The sequence below is a fragment of the Hordeum vulgare genome, chromosome 5H, assembly GCF_904849725.1.
Source record: "Hordeum vulgare subsp. vulgare chromosome 5H, MorexV3_pseudomolecules_assembly, whole genome shotgun sequence".
Classification (NCBI taxonomy): Eukaryota; Viridiplantae; Streptophyta; class Magnoliopsida; order Poales; family Poaceae; genus Hordeum; species Hordeum vulgare.
Window position 1 is genome coordinate 579,977,827 of NC_058522.1, and position 10,159 is coordinate 579,987,985.

Sequence of the window (10,159 nt, forward strand, 5' to 3'; positions counted from 1 at the left end):
CCTACGGACCTTTTTTTACAGAAGGTTACAGACTGATGCGTTTTCCTCCTCATTAATCTTCCCTTGATTCTGAGGGTGGGGCCAACCTCATCTAAGTACCAATCAAAACACCCCACTTTAACTTTGCGTGTAAAAATCTTGTAAAATGTCCGTACTTGTAACAAAGCTCGTGTAATTATTAGTAGTCCACCAAAATCCTTCTCCGCAACGCCGCCGCCTTGTACGTGACGAGACGATCCATCAAGGAGGAGGGTTTTGCTTTTGCATCGATGGACACCTCTCCGCCGCCGCGCAAGCGCAACAAGTCGCACAATGGACGTTCCAACATCGGTGAGGATGAGGACATGATCGATCAGCACTCTTTCCGATCACCTCCTCCTCGTAATCCTCGAACGCCTCCACCTGCGCGATGCGCTCCGTGTCGGCGCCGCCTCCACGCGCTGGCAGCACCTCCCCCACCAGCTCTCGCATCTAGAGCTCAGCGCCGACCAGTTCCATGGCGCCACGCCGGTCGACATCATGGACGCGCTCACTGGCGCCGCACGGAGGTTGCTCTCCGTCTGTCCCGCGTGCCATCGTACTATCAAGACCCTCGTCCTCCGCTTGTACATGTCGGACCCTCTCCAACTGAGCTCCATCGGGCGGTGCCGTCGAGGACGTCGTCAGCCGCGGCGAGACCGAACTGCTCGAGTTTTATATATTACCGCCGGCCTCGAGCAACAGCGACGCCACTCACCTGCTCACCGAGTTTGCCCTTCATGTCCTTCTCCCGTGCTTGCCCCGTTGCCTTCCGGTGGCTCGCCAAGCTAACCCTCGAGAACCTAGCGTTTGAAGACGATGGCCTCATGGCCTTAATTAAAGCTTGTGATAAGCTCAAGCACCTCATCCTGATATCTTGTGGACTGGTTGATCGTCACTCCGCACTCAAGATCGACACGCCGTGCTCCGGTCTCGAGGATCTTTGGTTCATTGACTTTGATTGCAAACGTATTGAGCTCATCTCCGTCCCCAACCTAAGAAGAATGTGGTGCTGTTCTTGGCCCTCGCTGGGCGCTCCGGTGCACTTCGGCCACGTTCCCCAACTTCGTCAAGTGGACCTCGGTTCACGTGCTGCGGCGTGGCAGCCGCCATTTGCGCTGAGCGAGTGCTTGAGTGCCATGAATCTGTCGAGTTTGTATCTCAATTTTGGTTGTGGAAAGGTACGTTTATTTATACACTACTCCACGTGAGTTTCTCTTCATATCATATTTCTTCCTACCTACTAATTGTCTGTTGAAATTAGAGATGGGCCTTAGGCTCATAAGACAAATTTCAGAAAAATCTTCAAGGGCCCATGTAGGTGGTGGCATGATAAGGTGGTGGGAAGTTTAGTCCCACCCCGCTAGTGGAGGAGAAGTTGGACCTCTTTATAAGGGTCTCTCTTCCACATGCTATTGAAGAGTGAGAAGAACAGGTGCCCTCGCGCACTCCTCCTCCGTCGCCCGCTGTGCCTTGTCCCGACGCGACGCGGGTTGCGGGAATGAGCGCGAGCTCATACCAGCCGCACGAGAATCAGATCACATCTGCCTCACGCGTTCGTTCCTTGACTGCTGCTGGCGCCGGCGACTCCGTCCCGTTTACCGCGTACACGGTCGACGGGTTGCGGGAATGAGCGCGAGCTCATACCTACGCGCTTATTTTTGCCGGTCAGGAACGGAGAATACGTAACAAACAAGGCACGATCCGAGACGTCGGATCGTGGCTGTTACCAACTCGGACGTGGGTTTGGCCCACGTCTCTCCACCCAGCCGCCTTTATAAGCAGGCGATCGCCTACCCTAGCCGTCACGAGAATCAGATCACATCTGCCTCACGCGTTTGTTCCTTGACTGCTGCTGCCGCCGGCGACTCCGTCCCGTTTATCGCGTACACGGTCGACGGGTTACGGGAATGAGCGCGAGCTCATACCTACGCGCTTATTTTTGCCGGTCAGGAACGGAGAATACGTAACGAACAAGGCACGATCCGAGACGTCGGATCGTGGCTGTTACCAACTCGGACGTGGGTTTGGCCCACGTCTCTCCACCCAGCCGCCTTTATAAGCAGGCGATCGCCTACCCTAGCCGTCACGAGAATCAGATCACATCTGCCTCACGCGTTCGTTCCTTGACTGCTGCTGCCGCCGGCGACTCCGTCCCGTTTACCGCGTACACGGTCGACGGGTTGCGGGAATGAGCGCGAGCTCATACCTACGCGCTTATTTTTGCCGGTCAGGAACGGAGAATACGTAACGAACAAGGCACGATCCGAGACGTCGGATCGTGGCTGTTACCAACTCGGACGTGGGTTTGGCCCACGTCTCTCCACCCAGCCGCCTTTATAAGCAGGCGATCGCCTACCCTAGCCGTCACGAGAATCAGATCACATCTGCCTCACGCGTTCATTCCTTGACTGCTGCTGGCGCCGGCGACTCCGTCCCGTTTACCGCGTACACGGTCGACGGGTTGCGGGAATGAGCGCGAGCTCATACCTACGCGCTTATTTTTGCCGGTCAGGAACGGAGAATACGTAACAAACAAGGCACGATCCGAGACGTCGGATCGTGGCTGTTACCAACTCGGACGTGGGTTTGGCCCACGTCTCTCCACCTAGCCGCCTTTATAAGCAGGCGATCGCCTACCCTAGCCGTCACGAGAATCAGATCACATCTGCCTCACGCGTTCGTTCCTTGACTGCTGCTGCCGCCGGCGACTCCGTCCCGTTTATCGCGTACACGGTCGACGGGTTGCGGGAATGAGCGCGAGCTCATACCTACGCGCTTATTTTTGCCGGTCAGGAACGGAGAATACGTAACGAACAAGGCACGATCCGAGACGTCGGATCGTGGCTGTTACCAACTCGGACGTGGGTTTGGCCCACGTCTCTCCACCCAGCCGCCTTTATAAGCAGGCGATCGCCTACCCTAGCCGTCACGAGAATCAGATCACATCTGCCTCACGCGTTCGTTCCTTGACTGCTGCTGCCGCCGGCGACTCCGTCCCGTTTACCGCGTACACGGTCGACGGGAGAGCAGGCCTCCGAAACCTCGTCTCTCCGGTTCCTGTACGGGAGAGGGGCGATTAGGTTTTTGGGGAGCGATCACGCGACTGCTCGCCTCCGTCCGTCTGCTTCGTCTACGTCCGCGTCGCCCTCGTCATCGCCATGTCTTCACCAAGCGAAGCTGAACGTCTCCGCGAGAAGGCCGAAGCCGAGAAGAAGGCGGCAGAGGATACTGCCGCCGCCGCCGCTGCTGCTACGGCCAACTGGCCGATCGGAGGGTATGATGTGTTTGTCTCTCTCCTGTTTCTGTCTGCACTAGTAGTATTGCCTATATGCGTAGATGTTTCTGCTATATGCGTAGTACTTGCTAGTATACTTCGTGATCAGTATGTCATGAACCTAGTCAATGCCATGTTAGTAATTATTTCATGGATTAATCTGCTCGGAAAATTGCCTATTTACTCAACAATCCAAAAACCTAATATCTGTAGGAATTTTTCGAGTAATGGTTTTGCTGCTGCACTGAAACCGGATAAGTTTACCGGTAATTTTTTCAAGCGTTGGCAAACGAGAATCACCTTATGGCTCACAGCTATGAACGTGTTCTGGGTAGCCGGTGTCACTCCTACGGAAACTATCACTCCTGAACAGGAGAAGATGTTTAAGGAGGCCACCGTCATATTCCTTGGAGCAGTCATTAGCGTGATCGGAGATAAGCTGGTTGATGCATATTTACATATGCATGTTGCCAAGGACTTGTGGGAGACGCTCGAGTCTAAATTCGGGGCCACCGATGCTGGGAGTGAGATGTATGTTATGGAGCAGTTCCACGATTACAAGATGGTTGACAAACGTTCTGTACTGGAACAAGCTCATGAGATAATATGCATAGCTAAGGAACTTGAGGTTCTTAAGTGCAATTTGCCGGGCAAGTTTGTCGCGGGCTGTATAATTGCTAAGCTACCTAATTCCTAGAGGAACTTTGCTACTACTCTAAAACATCAGAGGCGTGAGTTCTCAGTAGAGGACATCATCGGCCATCTGAGTGTTGAGCAGAACTCGAGAGCAAAGGACTCCAATGGAAAAGCTCTTCTGTTGCCAATATGGTACATCAGAGGAACTTCAATTCTCACAAGCCCAAGGGAAAGAATTCTGTCCAATAGAATACTGACTTCAAGAAGAAGGGAAATAAGCCCTTCAAGAAGAATAAGAAGGGAGATGGCTGCTATACTTGTGGTTCAGAGGAACATTGGGCGAACAAATGCCCAAACAAGTACAAGAAGCCGACACGGGACTCCAAGTCTGCCAATATGATCGTGGGCAACAATGAAAGTGGTGCATCTGGGTACGGTAATTTACTTACTGTATTTACAATTTGTCAGTCCACCGATTGGTAGGTGGACACGGGTGCAAATATTCATGTGTGTGCTGACTTATCATGGTTCTCTTCTTATCAGGCCACCGGTCGCGGGTCCGTATTGATGGGGAATGGCGCGAGTGCTTCTGTTCTTGGTGTTGGCACGGTCGATATGAAGTTTACTTCAGGAAGGATCGTGCAGCTGAAGAACGTGCAGCATGTCCCCGCCATCAAGAAGAATCTTGTTAGTGGCTCCCTTCTGTGTAGAGAAGGGTTTAAGTTGGTATTCGAGTCTAATAAAGTAGTAGTTACGAAATATGGACTTTTCGTTGGAAAAGGTTATGAATGCGGAGGTCTGTTCCGCCTTTCTTTTGTAGATTTTTGTAATAAAGTCGTGAACAATATTCATTCGAGTGTTAATGAATCTGAAGTTTGGCATTCACGTCTTTGTCACATAAGTTTCGGTGTTTTGTCGCGGCTAGCAAAACTGAATTTAATCCCAACTTTCACTCTAGCCAAAGGTTCTAAGTGCCATTCGTGTGTGCAAGCAAAGCAACCTCACAAGCCTCACAAGGCTGCAGAGGAGAGACACTTGGCACCATTAGAACTCATACATTCTGATCTTTGTGAGATGAATGGTGTGTTGACTAAAGGTGGAAAGAAATACTTCAAGACATTGATAGATGATTCCACTAGATTTTGCTATGTGTATCTGTTAAATACTAAAGATGAGGCTCTACACTACTTTAAAATCTATAAGGCAGAAGTTGAGAATCAACTTGAAAAGAAAATTAAACGAGTCAGTTCTGATCGTGGTGGAGAGTACTTCTCAAACGAATTTGATTCATTTTGTGCGGAACACGGCATTATTCTTGAGAGGACGCCTCCCTATTCACCCAGTCAAACGGGGTTGCCGAGCGGAAAAACCGTACTCTAACTGATTTGGTTAACGTCATGTTAGATACATCGGGTTTATCCAAGGCATGGTGGGGGGAGGCTATATTGACCGCGTGTCATGTCCTGAATAAAGTTCCTACAAAAGATAATGAGGTCACTCCCTACGAGGAGTGGTCGAAGAGAAGGACGACGCTCTCATACTTACGTACTTGGGGCTGCTTGGCGAAAGTCAATGTATCGATCCCCAAGAAGCGTAAGCTTGGACCAAAGACTGTGGACTGCGTTAATTTGGGATACGCTAAGAATAGCGTAGGCTATAGATTTCTAGTAGTGAAATCTGAGGTACCTGACGTGAAGGTCGGTACAATAATGGAGTCGAGGGATGCTACATTCTTTGAGGATATATTTCCCATGAGAGATATGCAAAGCACTTCTAGACAGGAATCTGAGATAACTCCTGAGCCTGCCATTCCTATGGAATACTATGAACAAACACATGATGAAAATCCTGAGGAGGATGACGAGGAAGCCCGTGGTAGGGGCAAGAGACAAAGGACTGCAAAGACCTTTGGTGATGATTTCTTCGTATACCTCGTGGATGAGAATCCCACTTCTATTTCAGAAGCGTATGCTTCTCCAGATGCTGATTACTGGAAAGCTGCGGTCCGTAGCGAGATGGATTCCATCATGGCTAACGGGACATGGGAAATCACTGATCGTCCCTATGGTTGCAAACCATTGGGATGCAAGTGGGTGTTCAAAAAGAAGCTTAGGCCCGATGGTACGATTGAAAAGTATAAGGCTAGGCTTGTGGCCAAGGGCTATGCCCAGAAAGAAGAAGAAGATTTCTTCGATACTTATTCACCTGTGGCTAGACTGACCACCATTCGAGTACTACTCTCATTGGCGGCCTCTCATGGTCTTCTCGTTCATCAAATGGACGTTAAGACGGCTTTCCTGAATGGAGAGCTAAATGAGGAAATCTATATGCAACAGCCAGATGGCTTTGTGATAGAAGGTCAGGAAGGAAAGGTGTGTAAGTTGCTGAAATCTTTATATGGTCTGAGACAAGCACCTAAGCAATGGCATGAGAAGTTTAATACAACTCTGACATCTGTTGGCTTCGTTGTTAATGAAGCTGACAAATGTGTATACTATCGCCATGGTGGGGGGCGAAGGAGTTATATTGTGCTTGTATGTTGATGACATACTGATATTTGGAACCAACCTCAAAGTAATTGAGGAGGTTAAGTCTTTTCTGTCTCAAAACTTTGAGATGAAGGACCTTGGGGTGGCTGATGTTATCTTGAACATCAAGCTGTTGAGAGATGATGAGGGTGGGATTACACTTCTGCAATCCCACTATGTTGATAAGATTTTGAGCCGCTTTGGATATTCAGACTGCAAAATTTGTCAAACACCATATGATCCTAGTGTGCTTATTCGAAAGTTTAAAGGCACAGCTATAGATCAATTGAGATTCTCTCAAATTATCGGTTCACTTATGTACCTAGCTAGCGCAACGAGGCCTGACATCGCTTTTGCTGTGAGCAAACTTAGCCGGTTTGTTGCAAACCCGGGCGATGTTCATTGGCGTGCTGTTGAAAGAATTATGCGCTACTTGAAAGGTACTGTCAACCACGGGCTTCACTATACGGGATTCCCATCGGTACTTGAAGGGTATAGTGATGCGAATTGGATCTCTGATGCTGATGAGAAGAAGGCCACTACTGGGTATATGTTTACTCTTGGGGGTGGTGCTGTTTCCTGGAAGTCTTGCAAGCAAATGATCTTAACAAGATCGACAATGGAAGCAGAATTAACAGCATTAGACACATCTGGTGTCGAAGCAGAATTTCTTCGAGATCTTTTGATGAACTTACCTGCGGTTGAGAAGCCGGTTCCGGCTAACCTTATGAACTGCGATAATCAAACAGTTATTGTTAAAGTGAAGAGTTCAAAGGACAATATGAAGTCCAACAAACATATAAGAATGAGATTGAAGTCTGTCAGACGTTTGAGAAACTCCGGAGTGATAGCGTTGGATTACATCCAAACGGCTAAGAATCTGGCAGATCCCTTTACTAAAGGGCTATCACGTGTTGTGATAGACAGTGCATCGAGGGAGATGGGTATGAGACCCACATGAGTTGCCATGGCAGTAACCCAACCTATATGATCGGAGATCCCGTAAAGTAGGACCTAGGAAAACAAGCCAGTGGTGAACTGAGGAGAGTAACTTTACTAACCCACTCCGTTGGAGATGCAATACTCTCGGATACTGTATGGTAGGATGACTACTGTCTTAATGTGTTCTAAAGCTTATATGTAAGCAAGATGCTGTCCTACAGAGCGATCTTTGGAGGAACACACCTATATGAGCTTGACTGCTGGTCACAATCTATGAGATTTGGGTGATCTCTAGTAAACTCATGAATAGGCCAGGAGTGTGACTAATATGCTCCACCCGAGGGGTCACCTTCGGCAGCCTAGTACTAGTAAGACTTGTGGTGAAGCTCCTTTACGCCAAACTGACAATTCAAGGCATAGTCCATTGTTCAGTTGTAAATGGGTGTAGCTACTTGCTCTAGGTGAAGCTCAACCTTAACAGGTCTTCACTGAAATGCTGGTATATTAAAACAGTGTTTGGAACGAGGGAACAAGATGTGTCCTTGAAATCTGGTGGGGGATTGTTGAAATTAGAGATGGGCCTTACGCCCATAAGACAAATTTCAGAAAAAATCTCCAAGGGCCCATGTAGGTGGTGGCATGACAAGGTGGTGGGAAGTTTAGTCCCACCCCGTTAGTGGAGGAGAAGTTGGACCTCTTTATAAGGGTCTCTCTTCCATATGCTATTGGAGAGTGAGAAGAGAAGGTGCCCTCGCGCACTCCTCCTCCGCCGCCCGCCTCGCCACGACGCGGGAATGAGCCGAGCGCGAGCTCATACCTACGCGCTTATTTTTGCCGGTCAGGAACGGAGAATACGTAACGAACAAGCCACAATCCGAGATGTCGGATCGTGGCTGATCGGAGGGTATGATGTGTTTGTCTCTCTCCTGTTTCTGTCTGCACTAGTAGTATTGCCTATATGCGTAGATGTTTCTGCTATATGCGTAGTACTTGCTAGTATACTTCGTGATCAGTATGTCATGAACCTAGTCAATGCCATGTTAGTAATTATTTCATGGATTAATCTGCTCGAAAAATTGCCTATTTACTCAACATTGTCTTCTTGCTTTGCTTTTGGTGCAGATTTGGATTCAACTAGAACATCCTAAGCACCTCACTACAATATTCACAAACCTCACCGATTTGCACCTTTACTGTATCTTTCCAGAGTGTGGTCTGAACTGGACCATGTTTATCGTCGAAGCTGCACCTGCCCTACTGAATTTTACAGTAAGCTTCACCTTAGAACCTAAATACTGGTATTGCTGCTTTCATTTTTTTTAGAAACTGCAAAGGAGGTATGTAACTTCACTTCTTTCTACGTTGTTCTGCAATATGTGTTTATTCTGTGTGCACGGATGAAGATGTGTCGAAATCAACATCCATGTGTCAAACCGTGTGAGCATAGTTCCCAGAAGACCAACATGGAGTGGGAACCATCCAAGGATTGGAAGCACGTGAACTTGAAGTTACTAGGGATGGCAGGGTTTGAGGACGAAGACAAGGTGACAAACTATCTAAGGCTTTTCATGGAACGAGCCGTGGGCTTGAAGAGAATCGAGCTGCATGGTAAACACCCCTGTGATGAATGCAATGCCATGGACCTTAAACTTGAGTCCAGGAGATCCGTTGTCGACAAAGCTAGCAGGTATCGGATTAAGGAGCGACTCACACAAAAATCATCCTCGTCCGTCAAGATAACGATATGTTGATTATTGCCAAAGAACTATAACAATATCTTAAAACAAGTGCTCACGGCTGCTGCGAGAGAGATGATTGCATTGTGCCTGGCCGGTTGTAATTTTCTGTTTTTTTGGATATTGGTGGCTAGAAAAAACTTATAGGTAATATGTTTAAACACCCTTTAAAATGGCTATTGTATTGGATCTACGCACCTATTTTCATATTTTTACTTTGGAAACCTGAAAGAGAAAATGACAGCAAATGGTAATCAATAAAAGATAGTATATTAAATACCCGTCTATGACAAATAGCGGTGGACCTTAAAATAAGCTATAGCGAAGCTATAACGGGCTATGGCGAGCTATAGCGGTCAATTTATACATGAGACCGTTTAGCGACACCCTACTGAAAAGGCTATAATGAGGTTATAGCCGGCTATTTAAAACTATGATAAAAGAAGCAGCAAATAATAGAAAAAACAATGATTTTGTTTTCTATTTGCAGTAGTTGTGGCAGTCTAACAGAGGACACCAATATCAAAAGCATCCAGGACAAGTGCAGGAGCTTCAGTTGCCAGAGTATAGAGTCATTGCTTCGAAACAAATGGTTCCATGTGTTGAATGGCTGTGCAGCTTGAGTAGCAAGGTCGTCCTTGCAAGACAAGGCTTGAATGAAGCATCACAATGACTAACAAGGGACTCCTTGCAATGTGCTTTTGGACTTAGAAGCTCTCAACCCGTAGTCGCAACTGGCCTCCTAATTAGGGCCTATCGAACAACTTTAGCTCTAGGGAGCCATCTCACAAAAGTTGTGTTGGACCATAGTGCAATTTGGAGGAGTTGGAGAAGCTGGGAATCGCAGCGCCACGGGCTCCTCAATTTCACATGGTTGGCACAGATTACATCCTACTGCCACCAATTAGTGGAAGCTATCCCGTTCGTTAGAATTTGGGAAATTTATGCGCTGCTTTCAAAGAAAAAGAAAAAAAAATCTAAATTGTAAAGTAGGTGAAGCCGGATTGAATTTTTTCTTATGA

The 10,159-nt window shown here is 47.8% G+C and overlaps 1 pseudogene; it reads left to right on the forward strand.

Moving 5' to 3' along the window:
• Nucleotides 1-269: 269 nt before the first annotated feature.
• Nucleotides 270-9,152, forward strand: LOC123397430 (annotated as a pseudogene).
• Nucleotides 9,153-10,159: the final 1,007 nt, after the last annotated feature.